The sequence below is a fragment of the Punica granatum genome, chromosome 2, assembly GCF_007655135.1.
Source record: "Punica granatum isolate Tunisia-2019 chromosome 2, ASM765513v2, whole genome shotgun sequence".
Lineage (NCBI taxonomy): Eukaryota > Viridiplantae > Streptophyta > Magnoliopsida > Myrtales > Lythraceae > Punica > Punica granatum.
Genome location: NC_045128.1, coordinates 18581828 through 18598549, shown reverse-complemented (window position 1 = coordinate 18598549; position 16722 = coordinate 18581828).

Genomic DNA, 16722 nt, shown 5'->3' with positions numbered 1-16722 from the left:
GCGGATGAATTTCAAACAATGGAGTGGAGACATGTCATATAATTACTGGGGGTAAATTAAAAAAAAAATTTAAATTTTGTAAAAAGTCTTTGTTTTGTTCTAAATTTTCTTTGTAACAAAAAAAAATCATATGTTTTGATAATTGTCTCGGATTAGGCTTCCTTTATAATTATGTTAAGATTTTCGTCTATTTGCCTACGTGGATTTTATGGTACCCCCAAATTTGCACATCATTTTTTATCTTCTTTTTCTTTACAAAAATAATCGAAGTTTTCATAAAAGTCTCAGTTTTATTTTAGATTTTGATTTTAAAAAAAATACATGTCAACACTCTGATTTGGTTCACTGGCTCCAGGAGAGAATATTAACAGCATATCTGACTACAACTTGGAAACTATTACAAAAGAAGACCCAGCAAACTCTGAGTTACTATTCACAACATGGTTACTTCTCGCCGATGGATGACAGAAATGACGATTTTGCCCCTCCTCCTTGTGATCATGCTAGGTCGTTGATTTCGAATTTTCCTTGTGCTGCAATCCTCCGTGCATTGCTCCCGAGGCTATCCGGTTAACATGGCTGACCCGACTGTGAATAGTTACCCCGGGTTTGTTGGGTCTTCTTCTATAATAGTTTCTGGATTGTAGTAAAAAATGCTATTGATGTTCCCTCCTAGAGCTAGTGGACCAAAACGAAGTGCTGGCATGTATTTTTTTAAAATTATAAATCAAAATCTAGAACAAAATTGAAATTTTTATGAAAACCTAAGTTATTTTGTAAAGAAAAGAGAAGATGATCAAATGATTTGGTGGGTCTCATAAAGTCCATGTAGGCAAATAGACGAAGATCTTAACATGATTATAACGGAGGTTATATTTGAGAAGATTATCAAAACATGTGATTTTTTTTGTTACAAAGTAAAATTTAAGACAAAATTGATATTTTTTTAAAAAATAAAATTTAGGTTTTTTCTATTTGTAATTTGCCCAATTATGGGAAAAAAGGAAATTTGAGGAGAATGTCCTTTGGATTTATTCCGCTAATTAAACGGAATGATCAAAGAGAACGCACCAGTCGGGATCATCTATCTCCATGGTTATGGACTGTGCCTCATTAGATTTGGAATATCGAATAAAGTTGGCAACATACATATTATATCATAGTGGATTGAGCCATCGCAGTCTCCGACCATTATGGGGCCTTAACTCTCACGTCGCCCCTGTTGAGTGTTTGAGTGTTTCTTAGGGAGATAAGAGGAAATGAGAGGAAATGGAGGGAGAGTTTCATTCCTTGTTTAAGAATATTATTAGCAAAGGTAGAAGAGAGAAGAGGAGAGGAGCGGGAAATATTTGTAGGGAAGTTGAATGAGCAAGAAGAGAGCCATCACATTAAGTTACTCTAACTTCCTTCAATTTGAGGGGTTGACATATTCTTCATAATGCCAAATTCCCTCTCCCAAAAAAACACAGTTAGACCACTAAGGATGTCCATATTTGTGCTTTTACAATCATAGATCCTTGCAGTTCATATGGTAGAAGAGTGTTTATTTTGTTCTTCTGATGACACTGAGTGCATGTATTCACTGATAAATAGTTATATTTTTCCTTTTTTCTTAAACACAATATATGATAGAGCTCAAGATCCCGAGTCGTCCTTAGCTACTCCTATGGGTTGAAACCAGTTAATGAAGCCAATATCAGGGCTTGGAGATCTGATTTAGCCCTTCAACGGCCAAGTAAGTGGTGGTTACGGTTATGGAGGTATGAAAGGAGGGTGAAAAAAAGGAATAAGGTAAGAGAGGAGAGAAGCGGCTCTCCAAGAGGAATTTGGTCGTGGCCTACTCCCCAGACAGAGGAAATGCTCCATGGCGATCCCGAAATGAGACATGGCGACTCCTGGGAGTTGGTCCAGATAGGGCCGACTCCAAGGTGGAGTGGCCTTGGCCGACTCCAAGGGGAAGTACTAGAGGTAGGAGTGACCTTGGCCGAGTATAATTAAGGGGAGGTGCGGGGCTTGGCCAATTCCAAGGGGGAGATGTGGTCTTGGCCATTCTTCGATTTTGACTGCTGGGTTGATTTCAAAGGTTGGGATACGGGAAATGATATAGGCAATTTGGGTAGTATCCACATTAGTTGTCCCACACTTATACATCATTCTTGTATACTCTTTCATATGTATCGCAGCCAATTCTTGTTTTTGAAGTTTCTAATCCCTTTGGCACGAGCTGACGATAGCCATGCACCACCTGTGTCCGCGTTAGTTGAAAATAATTCAAATAAGAGCGGAGCTGAGTTTCGGGTACTCAATAACCAATTTGGATAATAGTCACACATATATAGTATATATATACAAAGAACTTTTCAATTTCTATAGTTGAAGAATTTTTAAAGTTTCCTGAGTGTTGTGGCACCATTATAAAATGTCAATTGTCGCATTAAAAGTTATGAAAACTCTAAAAGCCACTCGACCTTGCGTTATCTGTAATACCCTGAATTTTTATTTTGAAAGGTAAATGCACTAAGAAAGCATTTTCAGTTTTTAAAAATATTTTATAGCCATTTATATTTTCGGTTATTAAGAGCACATTTACTGTCAAAATTTATTCCTAATTGAATTATTGTTTCTCATTTTGTTTTAAGTATCATAATGGTCATAAATGTTCGGAAAACTTCCCGTTCATATATTTGGGATTTATTGAAATTGGAATAAACTCGTTGCATAATTATCGAGTCATTAATTTCCATAAAAATCTCCTAATATAAGTCTCCTTGTAACCGCCAATTGCAATTTGTCTCTTTTAAATAGATTCTGCCCATTATTGCTTCGGTCAAAGGAGATTACAATAAAATAAATATTCTAAGTTCCTCCAATTTTCTCTCATTAATTGCTGAACAATTAATCCATTTCAATCGATCTGATTTGGGTAAGACAATGTATTCCTATTTATACGTTTTCCACTTACATCGGAGCCTCTCATTTCGTCCATTTCATTATCTCGTCTTCTTCTTTATTCTTCTATTGAAAATAGAGAAAGCTCGGGAGAATGTTTAAGATTTTTTATTTGTTTAAGCACGGGAAATTCAGGCAATTCTTGCGGGGTGAGTAATTCTATCCTAAGCTAGTAATTTCGAAACATATGTATATGATTTTTCAAAATTCATTTTCATGGCCATGTCAATTTTCAAGTCACGCATGTAGTTTTGATATGATATGAGTTGATTTTCAATATCATGATTATGATATATGAATGTATTGACCGAGTTTTTTGGGAGAATAGTGAACCATGTGATGCCATTTGCTAGTATTAACCAAGCATGAGTAAAGGGCTACACTGGGGCAAAAGAGGCTACTAAATGTGGAGCCACCACTGTGATCACAGAGCTGAGAAGGGATCAGGGAGGATATGTATGTATGTTTACAATTTCTTTGAGATATTAAAAATGTGAGTGAACTCGGCTAATTTAGGTGTGATTACTTACTGGACTATTGAGCTCAATCCATTTCAGATTTCATGTTTTTCAAATTAGTTCTCTTGGGGGCTAATATTGAAGATCAGAGTGCCCATCGGATTTCGTCTATTTTATCATTGATATCCAAATTGTATTTACAAAATATTATAGAAAATCGTGTATTATTTATTATTTGTATAGTTTATGGAATTATTGAAATGTCTGGATATTAACTCTTTTATAATCTCTCGTATTTCGGATTTTCATGGTTTGAAAATCGGGGCGTTACAATCCATCTCTTGAGCAGAGACTTAAACAGAGGAAATGGAAGTGAAGATCATATCCAAAGAGCTCGTCAAGCCTTCCTCACCAACCCCACAACACCTTTAGACCTTCAAATTCTGCCTTCTTGATCAGAGCAGTCCCATTTCTTATGCTCCGGTCATTCTCTTTTGCCCTCCGAACTCCGAACCCGACCCTCGGATAGATGTCCCTCAGAAAGTAGACATTTTGAAGAAGTCCCTCACCCAAGCCCTGGCTCGCTTCTACCACTTGCGGGAGACACGTAGTACGCGTAGCATGAACATTTAGGGAGGACTCATGCATCCTGACTCGAGTCTGGATCCAATTTGAGGCCGGCTCGAGTCGGAACGCGGGAGTTATTCTTAGACCACTTCCGAGTGATTTGATCATTCTCTCGGCTCCCTCAGGGTCTACATGATCCTGGCGGGTCCAAAGGATCATTACAATGTACAAAATAAAATCCTTACAATGCTCTCGAATAGATTATTGTCCAATTCGTGTAACGTTGTTTGAAGTCGAATGAATTAACCATGTGAGCATCCCTATTAACCCGTTCGTGGAATTAATGCTTAAGTTTATTGCCGAATGCATTAATTATGAAAACGATTCGTGACTCGATAACCAAGACGGTTCCATAAGGATCGAGGATAATTTGGTCCAATGACCGAAACTACCCTCATAACCGAATAAACCCGAATGAGTCATCGATACCTGTGCGCACCCGAATTTCATCTCGTCGGGGCACGCATGCGCGCGCCTAAGCAAACGCGGCTTGGGAGTGTCCACCTTCCCGGGGACGCGCGACGGACGCACGTGAGAAGGAGTCGCCACTTGCCATTTTACGACCCGAGGGTCGAGGGCCGGCAAGTTACCCGGGTCTAGGGGTACGGGGTACACCTAAATGCTAAGGCAATGGTCGTACGGAACCGAAAATTCCGAATTCGGGGGTTCTATTACGTGCGGGCCTATATCCCGCACGCCCTCTCGGTACTCTAGTTTGCTAGGCTTGCCATTTTGTTTATTTACCGCGTGATTTAGAGTTGCGCTCGACTCGCCCGTTTTGACACCGTAAATTCGATGAATTGATCAAGTTGGACCAAGAGTCCGAAAGATGAGTAGGCTTGTGCATCGAGGAGTCGGTTCACTATCTTAGCGTTATAGTTCATCGAACCGTGATGGTTGATTCCCTGCGTGAACCGAAACCACGAGTATCCAAGCTTACTCACCCTTTGGTGGCGATAGACCAACTTAACCGATCCAGCACTCGGACCTTTCGCTCACCGATCGGGGATCCTTACAAGGAGATGAATGAACATACAAATAGAATCCCCACAATGTTCTCTCGAACAATTACAAAGTATAACCGAATAAGTAAATGGATCCCGATCGGTTTGCATTGGGCCACTATTCCGCTCCTGCTCACCGTGTATTTTGAATAACCGATAAATAAATTAAGGCAACGCGGGCTCAAAGAGCCGGGGGTCGGGTCCGATCGAACCGTCGGTTTGCAGAAAAACGACTTGTTTCCACTGTAACCGTTGGATCGATCGAGCTCCCGGGTGATATCTAAACACGTTTCACGCGCTCAATCCAAATCCGCCAAAAGCAAGAATAAAACGGAAGAAAACTGATGTAACTGACACGATACAGAAAGCAACTGACAATTGTCGGTGAATACAGACAAGTGGTGTATTAAGTCGAATGTACGTGATTTAATCAGTTATTACCCGTGGTTGATTGGCAAACAATGCATCTAACCTAGGCAAACATAGAGGGCGGGCTAGGATAAGGTTCTAAGCCGATTACATGTGTGTGTTTGTTTTATGACTCTTATTCAGTTAAGTGTCACTGCGGTTTCACTGAATTAGCCAAACTCGTGTTTTGACTCTAGATTGGAATCTAATATTCCACTATCCATTATCTAATGTTTATTTAAGTCAAGTACATGATTAATCCGGTTCTTCGTCTTTTTCAACTGAAATAAAAAGGTTCACCACCGAATCTACGATAGGAAGATAGAAACACCGAAAGTGAACGGAATGGGCCGTACGAATGAAACTCGCACCCGAACGGGCCGTCCCTTTCCGTCCATAGATCGAGGTGTTTCCGACTCCCTAAAGCCTAGGATATCGATGAATCACGGAATGACGACTATGCCCTTGAGTGGTAAAACATGTGATGTTCATATATAAATTAAAGATCGTGTGACACGAAGAGGTCTAAAGAGGACTCGCGCATCTCGACTCGAGCCGCCTCAAATTGGGCCCGGACTCGAGTCATAGTACGCGAGTACTTGCTGGACACAATTCTATTCGTGTTACACGTCTCGATGTTTTGAAATTATGAGCTTTTAAGGAAAAGGGCATTTCCGCCGTTTCATGAACCATCGATACGTTTACGAATTAATATTCAATTTGTCCAATTATTTAATCCAAGTGATTTAATTAACCGAATGATACGTCTCGTTTCTCCCATTTGTGAAATTATTCGGTGGTAGTGATCTTATATCGAGGAATTGTGGACTTGACGGATAATCTTCCAAAACTAACTCTCCTAGGAGACGGCTAGCACATGATCGACGATAGAAACACAAAATATGGGTACACTCAATTCCAAGGGACGATTCCGAAACAACGAAAGAGACCGTCCTAAGCCCGGGATGGGTCAAAGAGCACTCGGCCCCTCCTCCAAAGGTTGAGCCGAGAGCTCTCCATGACCCTACTTGGGTTATGGAGGGCCTCCTAGATCGATTCGGATCGTATCTTGCATGCATAATACGTCAAGCACGATAGTAGCGCACGTTTTAACCAAATCGATGCCGCCATGATCATAATTACGCAAACGGGCATACAAACATGCACAAACAAAATATTTAAAGGAATCAATAAAACGGCATCGACTCATACAACGACGAAATGGAAAATACGGGAACCGACTTATTTCGAGGCGAAAGAGGATTCCTTGGACCCGTGTGGTCCAAAGAAACTCTCGACCACCTCCCATGAGGAATGGCCGTGACTTTCCGTGGCTCACGCGGGTCAAGGCGACCTCTTCAACCCCGATTTAAGTTCTTTCCCGTCATGATGCATGTGTTCATACGACGTATAGCATGATAAACGACGTACATTTACATGGGAGTAGGTAAGAACGTAAACTTGCATGCATTTCAACTTGTTAAACGCCTTAACACCTCATATCAAAAGAATATCGGAGATCCTAACTTCTCTAAGTCGTAGAGGAGTGTTACCTAGCCTCGGAACACAAGGAAAGAGTCGGAGAAGTGGCAAAGGGAGTCGGGAGACTCGGCTGGAACGAACAGACCCGAATCGGAGCAGTCGGGTCGACTGGTAGACCCGACTGGCAGTCTGGCTTGTCGGGGGCCGTATTTGTTGATCGGGATGGAATTTTCGTGCGGGGCCAGTTGCGTTGGATTCCCAAAAGACAAAGGATCGCGCCTGTGGTGGTTTCAGGAGGAGAGCATGCGTAGATTTTCTGGAAATCAAAAACAAAGTCGGGTCAGTAAAAAAGGACAGACCCAGTCGGGTCAAAACAGACCCGACTGGCACCCAATGAAGAAACGGCTCCACAGGAGGCTCCCGGTGGTCTTTTGATGCAAGGTCGGTGGAATTGGACTCCTAACTGGCTGAGGATCACGGTGATAGGTGGTTCGTAGCGAGATTCAACCCGAGCTGACCTGTATGTTCCTGCAAAGTTCGGGTTAGAAAAGACGACCTGAGGAGCAGACCCGACTGGCACCCGATGAAGAAACGACTCTACGGGAGGCTCCCGGTGGTCTTTTGGTGCAAGGTCGGTGGCATTGGACTCCTAACTGACTGAGGATCATGCCTACAGTGGTTTCATGAAGATTAGACATGTAGATTTTCCTGAGAGATGCAAAGAAAACCGGTAAAAACTGGAAAAAATCTGTGAAGGGAGAAAGGAGAGAAATGGCGGTGGTGTGCGGTTGAGCGGCTCTCGGCACGCGACCACCTTGTCACGGGGGAGAGTGAGGGTCATGAGGAACCCCTAGGAAATGATGGCACGACTCGCCATAGTCGTGAGGTAGTGGAAATGTCGGGGAAGCCCGGGAAGCCGTGAAACACCTACGGAACCCGTTTCTGGACAGAGCTGGTTCGGGCTGCTGGGAGCTTCAAATCGCAAAACTAACACCGGAAATGGACTCGGGAGGTCGAAAACATGTGGGATATGAAGTTTGGTTGAGTTTGGTTCGGGTTGAGTGGCGGTCGCCGGAAAACGGTTGAGTTTTCCGGCAATTTTGCCTTGGTTTCGGGCTGAGGGAAAGCTGGACGAATTGTTGGAGTTTGAGAGGAATTTGAGAGAGTTTTTGAGTGAGAAAGCTAGAGAGAGAGTGCAAGAGGAGTTGTGATTAAAGTGTCTTGCAATTAGGCACTTATAGGATGCCTTAATGAGCCAAATTAGTGAATTTAAGTGCAATTAGAGGGGGGAGCTTAGGGGTTCCGAATTTTGGAGGGAAGATTAGGGTGGGGAAGTTGTCTTGTTGAGTGTGGGGAAAGGAAGAGAAGGGAAAGTTGATGGGAGGTGATGGGGAAGTGATAGGAAGTGATGGGTGTAAGAAGGATTTGAAATGTGTGGAGGGGGTAGCTTCTTGAAGCTTGGAGCCACCGAATTTTGGGTTTTAGCCGCGGCTTGGAGATTGAGCCGTGGCTTGGTGGCTTGGCTTGGCTGAGCTGTGGGTCCCATTCGAATAAGAGAAGAGCCGGAAAAAGCTTGAGACTTGATTGAACGCGCGTCCGGTCTCTGATGTCCGATTAATTTATAGATTTGGAATGCTTGAACGAAGAGGATTTGAATGAGCCCAATATCGCCATACGTCGTGTGAGCGAGCGTTCGGGTGACTCGGCGCCTCGAGAATCGGTTTTGCCCTGTTCGGACATTCGGAGTGGAGTTGAGCGTCCCCGGTCCCCGATTGCTCTTTGTGCACCTTAATGTTCGTTTCGGCGACCCTTTTGCCCCGCGGGTGATTGTTGGCTCGTCGTCCTCGGTCGGGGACCGTTGGCCCGAGAAGACCTAGGGACTTTGACCGGGATTCTCTCAATGTGCCCCGAATGCCTTGAGGTGCTTGGAGGTTATCGTGAGGTACTCAGAGATCGTTGTGGTCTCTGCTTTCCGTGGAAATACCCGAAGGTTCACCGGGAGGCGTTCGTGATCACTAAAGAGTACTTCGGGAGATCGAGCCGAGTTCCGGAAGGTTGTCTGAAACTTGTTCCCCGGCCCTGGTGGTCCCTGGGCGCCTGTAGACCCGTTTTGAGGGGCCGTTTGCTTGTCAGTGGAGCGAACCCCGGGAGCTCTGTCAGAAAAGGCGTCCGTGGGGGATCGGGGTGTCCCAGCTTAAGCAGGATGTCCCGGAAATGCGCCCGGACGTGTCATTGGTCATTTTGGCACTGGGAGGGATTTTTGGAGCCCCATATTGGGCACCTTTCGGTGCTTCGGTGACTCAGTGATGAATAGTGCCACAGTGCCAGCTCCGTTGTTTTCGGGATTCCTCGTTCGTCGGTTCTTCTGACTGCTTTCTTCCGCCTTTCTCAGTGGACCGTGTTTTTCTTTATTGTTCATGACCCCGTGCCCGCCTATTTGCCTCCGATTGCCGGGCGATGAATAGTGTCCCGAGCTTCAGTCGGGAATCCTTGTGCGGGAAGCCGGTGGGCCAAAATGGGGTGCTGACAGCTTGCCCCTCTTTGGTTGCATGCTCGGTTAGAGGATGTAGCCAAAGACCATGAGAGGCACCCTTTTTGGTCCCGGCGACCGCTTCTGTTATCGCTCTCTGTGATAGCTTGCTCCCTCGTGTTGGATACTTAGGGAGGATGTGCGAAGGTGCCCGGACCTGTCATAGGGTAACCACCTGATTAGGAAGCGAACATTATGAAATTTAGATGAGGGGTCTAAACCCCATACGACAGCATGTGCAGGGCCAAGGCCCGTGGAAAGCAGGAAAATGGACGCGAAGTCCATGGACGCGAAGTCCGGAAAGCAGTGAAATGGACGCGAAGTCCGGAAAGCGATAAAGTCACTAGGCCGAAGCCCGAGGAAAGCAGTAAAATGGACGCGAAGTCCGTGGACGCGAAGTCCGGAAAGCAGTAAAGTCACTAGGCCGAAGCCCGAGGAAAGCAGTAAAATGGACGCGAAGTCCGTGGACGCGAAGTCCGGAAAGCAGTAAAGTCACTAGGCCGAAGCCCGAGAAAAACGGTAAAATGGACGCGAAGTCCATGGACGCGAAGTCCGGAAAGCAGTAAAGTCACTAGGCCGAAGCCCGAGAAAAGCGGTAAAATGGACGCGAAGTCCGTGGACGCGAAGTCCGGAATGCAATAAAGTCACTAGGCCGAAGCCCGAGAAAAGCGGTAAAATGGACGCGAAGTCCGTGGACGCGAAGTCCGGAAAGCAGTAAAGTCACTAGGCCGAAGCCCGAGGAAAGCCGTAAAATGGACGCGAAGTCCGGAAAGCAGTAAAGTCACTAGGCCGAAGCCCGAGGAAAGCAGTAAAATGGACGTGAAGTCCGGAAAGCAGTAAAGTCACTAGGCCGAAGCCCGAGAAAAGCAGTAAAATGGACGCGAAGTCCGGAAAGCGATAAAGTCACTAGGCCGAAGCCCGAGGAAAGCAGTAAAATGGACGCGAAGTCCGTGGACGCGAAGTCCGGAAAGCAGTAAAGTCACTAGGCCGAAGCCCGAGGAAAGCAGTAAAATGGACGCGAAGTCCGGAAAGCGATAAAGTCACTAGGCCGAAGCCCGAGGAAAGCAGTAAAATGGACGCGAAGTCCGTGGACGCGAAGTCCGGAAAGCAGTAAAGTCACTAGGCCGAAACCCGAGAAAAGCGGTAAAATGGACGCGAAGTCCGGAAAGCAGTAAAGTCACTAGGCCGAAGCCCGAGAAAAGCGGTAAAATGGACGCGAAGTCCGTGGACGGGAAGTCCGAAAAGCAGTAAAGTCACTAGGCCGAAGCCCGAGAAAAGCGGTAAAATGGACGCGAAGTCCGGAAAGCAGTAAAGTCACTAGGCCGAAGCCCGAGAAAAGCGGTAAAATGGACGCGAAGTCCGGAAAGCAGTAAAGTCACTAGGCCGAAGCCCGAGGAAAGCAGTAAAATGGACGCGAAGTCCGTGGACGCGAAGTCCGGAAAGCAGTAAAGTCACTAGGCCGAAGCCCGAGGAAAGCAGTAAAATGGAGGCGAAGTCCGTGGACGCGAAGTTCGGAAAGCAGTAAAGTCACTAGGCCGAAGCCCGAGAAAAGCAGTAAAATGGACGCGAAGTCCGTGGACGCGAAGTCTGGAAAGCGATAAAGTCACTAGGCCGAAGCCCGAGGAAAGCAGTAAAATGGACGCGAAGTCCGTGGACGCGAAGTCCGGAAAGCAGTAAAGTCACTAGGCCGAAGCCCGAGGAAAGCAGTAAAATGGACGCGAAGTCCGTGGACGCGAAGTCCGGAAAGCGATAAAGTCACTAGGCCGAAGCCCGAGGAAAGCAGTAAAATGGACGCGAAGTCCGTGGACGCGAAGTCCGGATAGCAGTAAAGTCACTAGGCCGAAGCCCGAGGAAAGCAGTAAAATGGACGCGAAGTCCGTGGACGCGAAGTCCAGAAAGCAGTAAAGTGGACGCGAAGTCCGTGGACGCGAAGTCCGGAAAGCGGTAAAGTGGACGCGAAGTCCGTGGACGCGAAGTCCGGAAAGCGATAAAGTCACTAAGCCGAAGCCCGAGGAAAGCAGTAAAATGGACGCGAAGTCCGTGGACGCGAAGTCCAGAAAGCAGTAAAGTCACTAGGCCAAAGCCCGAGGAAAGCAGTAAAATGGACGCGAAGTCCGTGGACGCGAAGTCCGGTGGACGCGAAGTCCGGAAAGCGGTAAAGTGGAAGCGAAGTCCGGAAAGCGGTAAAGTGGACGCGAAGTCCGTGGACGCGAAGTCCGGAAAGCGATAAAGTGGATAGAGAGCAAGGGAAAGTAAGGGCGGGAAAGGATGCCAAGTAGTTCGTCGGGGATGTCGGCAGAGGTAGACTGTCCCGTTCCAAATCGAGCTTGTTATCTGTCTTTTCCTTGAGTTAGGGCCAAGAGAATTCTCTGTTATGCCTTCCACTCGGTTCGAATCCCCAATCTGTCGCACAAGCCAATCGCGTGTTCGTCAGGAAGGAGATGCCCCTCGGGGTTCCATGCGTATCTGCAGAGAAGAGCATAACTCTTCGTTAGTCATGTGGACAGTGGCGCGCGCCAAGTGTACAGGGCTGATGCTGTCCCGAAGGTGTTGATCTGCTGTAGATTGGCGTTGCTGCTGCGATGAAGTTGCTTCGTCGATGCTTTGCCCTTGGGGTGGCGGTGTGTTTGATTTGCCGGAAGCCGGCTTTGTTGCTAGGGCGGTTACTCTTTGCCCTGCCGGATGTCAGCTCTGTCACAGTGGCGATTGTAGTTCGCTAGGGACGCCCGGTTATGCGATGAGGGATTCGAACTCTGGGGTAAAGTGCCTGCGTATCCCGAGGAGTCGGGAATCAGAGTCTGCCGTAGTTCCCGCGTTTGTTGTACTTGTGATCCTGACATCATTAGTAAGTCATGGAGGTTACTAACAACGTGTAAGCGTGGGTAAAAAGATGTCTTTGAGACGCATGCTCTTTCGTTTCGGGTCGCCTGAGCGACCCGCAAAGAGTTTTTGTTTTAGCGATGCGAATGGGATCCCGCTTTCAGAGGCCCCGATGTGAGGCCTCCGGGGCTCCTGTTGGCCTTGCATGGGCATATCGAGACGTTCTCAAAGGTGCCCAAGCGGCTCTATCGGTTGTTCGACGCGCTTGTGAACTTAGGACCCTTCTTATCAAGGTGCCGTAGGGCGGCTGCATTTGTAACCCGCATGGGGAATTTTGTTCAAATTTGGTCAGACCTCGGTCTAGTCATTTTCAGAGTGTTATGACTAGACTCCCGGAAAGAAATGTCTAGGATTTTGGCTTTGTGGTAGCCGATTGAAGGGTGGCTGTGACCCATTTTGGAGTTATGTAAATGACAAGGAGAAAAGAGAAAGCTTAGAGAGCACGTTGCCCCAGGCTAAAAGGATACACGGGTTCACGCCTGCAGCGAAATGTATCCCCTTTTTGTCTTTCCGCGGTGTGGGCTGCGCCAAACTCCTCGGATGGCGTGCTCGGTTGTCCACTACGCCTGGGGAAGAATCCGCCTTGGAAAGTTGAGTTATGTTGAAGAGCCGATCGGGGATCGCGTTGGAGTAGACATCCTGGCCATTTCCCTTGGGGATCCCTAGCTCGCGCAATGTGCGAGAGCCTCGGGTGACTGTTTTGTTTATCTCTCGTTTTGCTCTCCTTTTACTACGGTCACCCACCTCGGGGCCGCACCTCTCAACCTAAAGGGGATGAACTCTCCTTTTGCCACGACCGCCCGCCTCGGGATTTTCGGTCATGCCTCTCTTTTGCCCTAGCTTTTGCCTAGGTCGCCCCGAGGGGTTTTCAACCTAGCGGGCTCGATTCTTTTATCTCTCGAGTTTGCAAGGGCGAAGTGCTCGAATGATTCGACGTTCGAGTGCGTTACGCTCTGTCTCCGTCGAGGAGTTGCGACTACTGCTTCCCTTTTTGTTGGGATTTGTTCATTTCTTTTGGATCGGGGGTGCCGGTGCTTTTGGTGAACCTCGGCATTGCCCCATTTTTTATTGGCGGGTTTTTCCCGCTTTTTTTCTCTCTCTCTTCATTGGCGGGTTTATCCCGCTTCTTTTCGCTCTGTTTTTTTCCTCGCAGCTGGGGTCTGTATTGTGCCCCTTGTACTTGTTTGAAACTCCTCGACTTTGCATCATCGAGGCTGCTTTTGTTTGCTTCGCCCCATGGAGACTTGATGTACTTTGTTGTCCTAGCCCAATTTTGCGAGGGCTGGTTTTCTCAGAAGTCTGATGCTTGTGCACTCAAAAGCCGAACTTCGCGTCTTTTGTCCTTGCAAACTTTACAAGTCCTTTCCCCTATTGTCTAAAACAAAAACAAAATTGCCCCAGGAGTGTGGGTGACCAAGGTTGCCTCCGCGTGAATGTTGGACGGGGATGCCCCGGTCTTTGTGATTTGTGTCGGGCCTCTTGTACAACCATCATCCCCGATCGTGCTTGTGGTTCCAGCATCAGTTGTACGCCGGAAAGGTGTGCTCTCGAAGCCGATAGGCATGTTTGTTTGTCGATTGAGACGGTTGCGCTGAAGGCATGCAGCTCGTTCGGATGCTTCCGTCGTCGGCTTCATAGGGGGTACCTCCTTGTCGGGCCCTTCCCTACTAAAGTATAGGAAGAAAGACCCGATAGGAGTTCTCGGGGAGGTGTGAACCCGCGCATCGCTCTTCGCCCGCGACTGGCGTGTCCCTGTGAAGGATGACAAAGAGGATGATGCATTAGGCGATTATGCGGTGGAATGTGTGGTAAGAAATGTAAGGTGGACCCATGGGAGGTTCCCTCATCCAGCGCGCGACCCGTGGGTGCCGCGCGTGGGGGACACTCAATTCCGGGAGTCTAATCATCACCACCCTGGGGTGGTCAGACTGTGATCGTGAGCCGTATAGGCGTACTTTCCCCAATTGCTGGTTGGCATGCACAGCCGTCCTAGGGAAGGCTCGAGAAGCCGGATCCCAGGAGGACAGACGAATCGAACAATTCCGACAAAACCAATAGGGCGTCCTGAGAACTGTCCTAATGCCCCTTTCTTGTCCGGAGTCCGCTTGGGAATGTATTAAGATAAATGTAAAAAGAGAGTTTAGGGAAAAGTGCATGTTGCCCCAGTGGCTGGTTGATGGCCACAGTGGAGGGTGGGCAGGGATCATTCTCCGGTCGGAGATGTGACCGTGCTAGTGACTCTCGCGGCGGGTGGGCAGGGCCATGCTCTGTTCGTCAGAGCCGTTGCTTGTGATCTTTTGCGGTTGAAGGATTAAACTTGCTCCTCGGAGTATCGCTTGGATGAATTTGAATCCAAGTCGATTTTTTACTTTAGATGAGCCTGAAAGCAGTAGATGCGAGGTGTCAAAACCTGAAAGCAGTAAATACTGGGCCGGGGCCCGAAAGTAGTAAATGTAGGACCAAGGCCCGAAAGCTGTAAATGCAAGATCGAGGCCCGATGTGGGGCCGAAGCCCAAAAATGGGGCCGGAGCCCGCTGCAGGGCCGAAACCCAAAAGTAAATGCAGGGCCAGAGGCCGATGTATGGTCGAAGCCTAATGCAGTAAATGCGGGGTCGAAGCCCGATGCAGGGTCGGAGCCCGATGCAGTAAATGCAGGGCCGGAGCCCGATGCAGGGTCGGAGCCCGATGCGGGGCCGAAGCCCAATGCAATAAATGCGAGGCCGGAGCCCGATGTAGGGCTGGAGCCCGATGCGGGGCTGAAGCCCAATGCAGTAAATGCAGGGCCGGAGCCCGATGCGGGGCCGAAGCCCGATGCAGTAAATGCGGGGCCGGAGCCCGATGCAAGGCCGGAGCCCGATGCGGGACCGAGGCCCGATGCAATAAATGCGGGGCCGGAGCCCGATGCAGGGCCGGAGCCCGATGCAGTAAATGCGAGGCTGGAGCCCGATGCGGGGCCGAGGCCCGATGCAGTAAATGCGAGGCCGGAGCCCGATGCAGGGCGGGAGCCCGATGCGGGGCAGAAGCCCGATGCAATAAATGCGGGGCCGGAGCCCGATGCAGGGCCGGAGCCCGATGCGGGGCCGAAGCCCGATGCAGTAAATGCGAGGCCGGAGCCCGATGCAGTGCTGGAGCCCGATGCGGGGCCGAAGCCCGATGCAATAAATGCGGGGCCGGAGCCCGATGCAGGGCCGGAGCCCGATGCGGGGTCGAAGTCCGATGCAGTAAATGCGGGGTTGATAGGAAAGTGCAAGAAATGCGAAAGCAAAGGTCAATGCTGAGGAATAGCGTGAGGCGCTGCAATGCGGTGACGCTGATTTGCTTGCGGTCTTGCTTTGTGGAGCAGGGATGAGGACTTAGTGTTGAAATCCCAAGGAGCTGGATAGATGTAAGACGTTTGTTGTCTCAATTGTGGTCGATCAGTATTCATGCTGTCTTCTTGTGTAGAATTTTCTACAATGGGAAAGAAAACAATGAAGGAGCAAACTATATTCGCGATTTCAGCGTAAGGGCTTAGGGGATTGAACTAGCCTGGTAGGCGTCGTGCGAGCGCGCTGAGGGACATGCACAAGGTGTGTCGAGGATGCGTGCATGGGCAAGGTAGGGGTGTGCTCGCACGACGCGGAAAGGGCACACTGTTGTGCTGGTGGAAGCACTTGTAGCATCGAGGGACGTGTACTCAACCATGCAATGACGTAATCGATTGCGTGGGATTCATGGGGAGTTAGTATTGCTTAGATGGTTGGCCCTTGAGCTACTGATCGTCTCGCCGTGGAGGAAGGGTGAGGACCACGAGAGATCCACCTGCAAAGGCGGTCACAACTTTGTCTACTGTGTGGTAGTGTTAATTCTCGTGTAAAATAGTAAATAAATAGGATGCGTGCAATGCGTGAGTTTTCAAAAGCTAATGTTGTCGTTCAAATTGACTCGAAAGGTTCAAAGTACAATGCAAATTTTGTAAAATAGAGCCTTAAGCTGATTTGCCACCACACTCGGGGTTTGAGCGAGCGCCGCCTTGGAAAGCACCGGGTCTAGGCGAGGGCCTTGCGGAGATATCTATCCTAGAGTGCATGTGTGGGTCTTCATGAGGCCCTTTCCTAGACCTCTCCAGGGCGGCGTTCGCTCAAGCGAGCTCCTGACCGCATCTCTGCATCTTGGCACGAGTTTGGGAGAGCTCCCTCTGAGGTGGTTGGCCGGCGAGTTCTTCGTTTCTCAGCGACCTCTCGGTGATCGAACCTAGTGTTGATGAGGTCGATCATGCTGTCCCAGAGTATATGCCATCTGCATTTCGTGGCGGGTCGGTGAGGTTCTTGTGTTCTGGTGGACTCTGCCGAGGCGCGGGCAGGAGGCCGAGCGAGGCGTCCCTTACCAAGACGACAGGAAAATC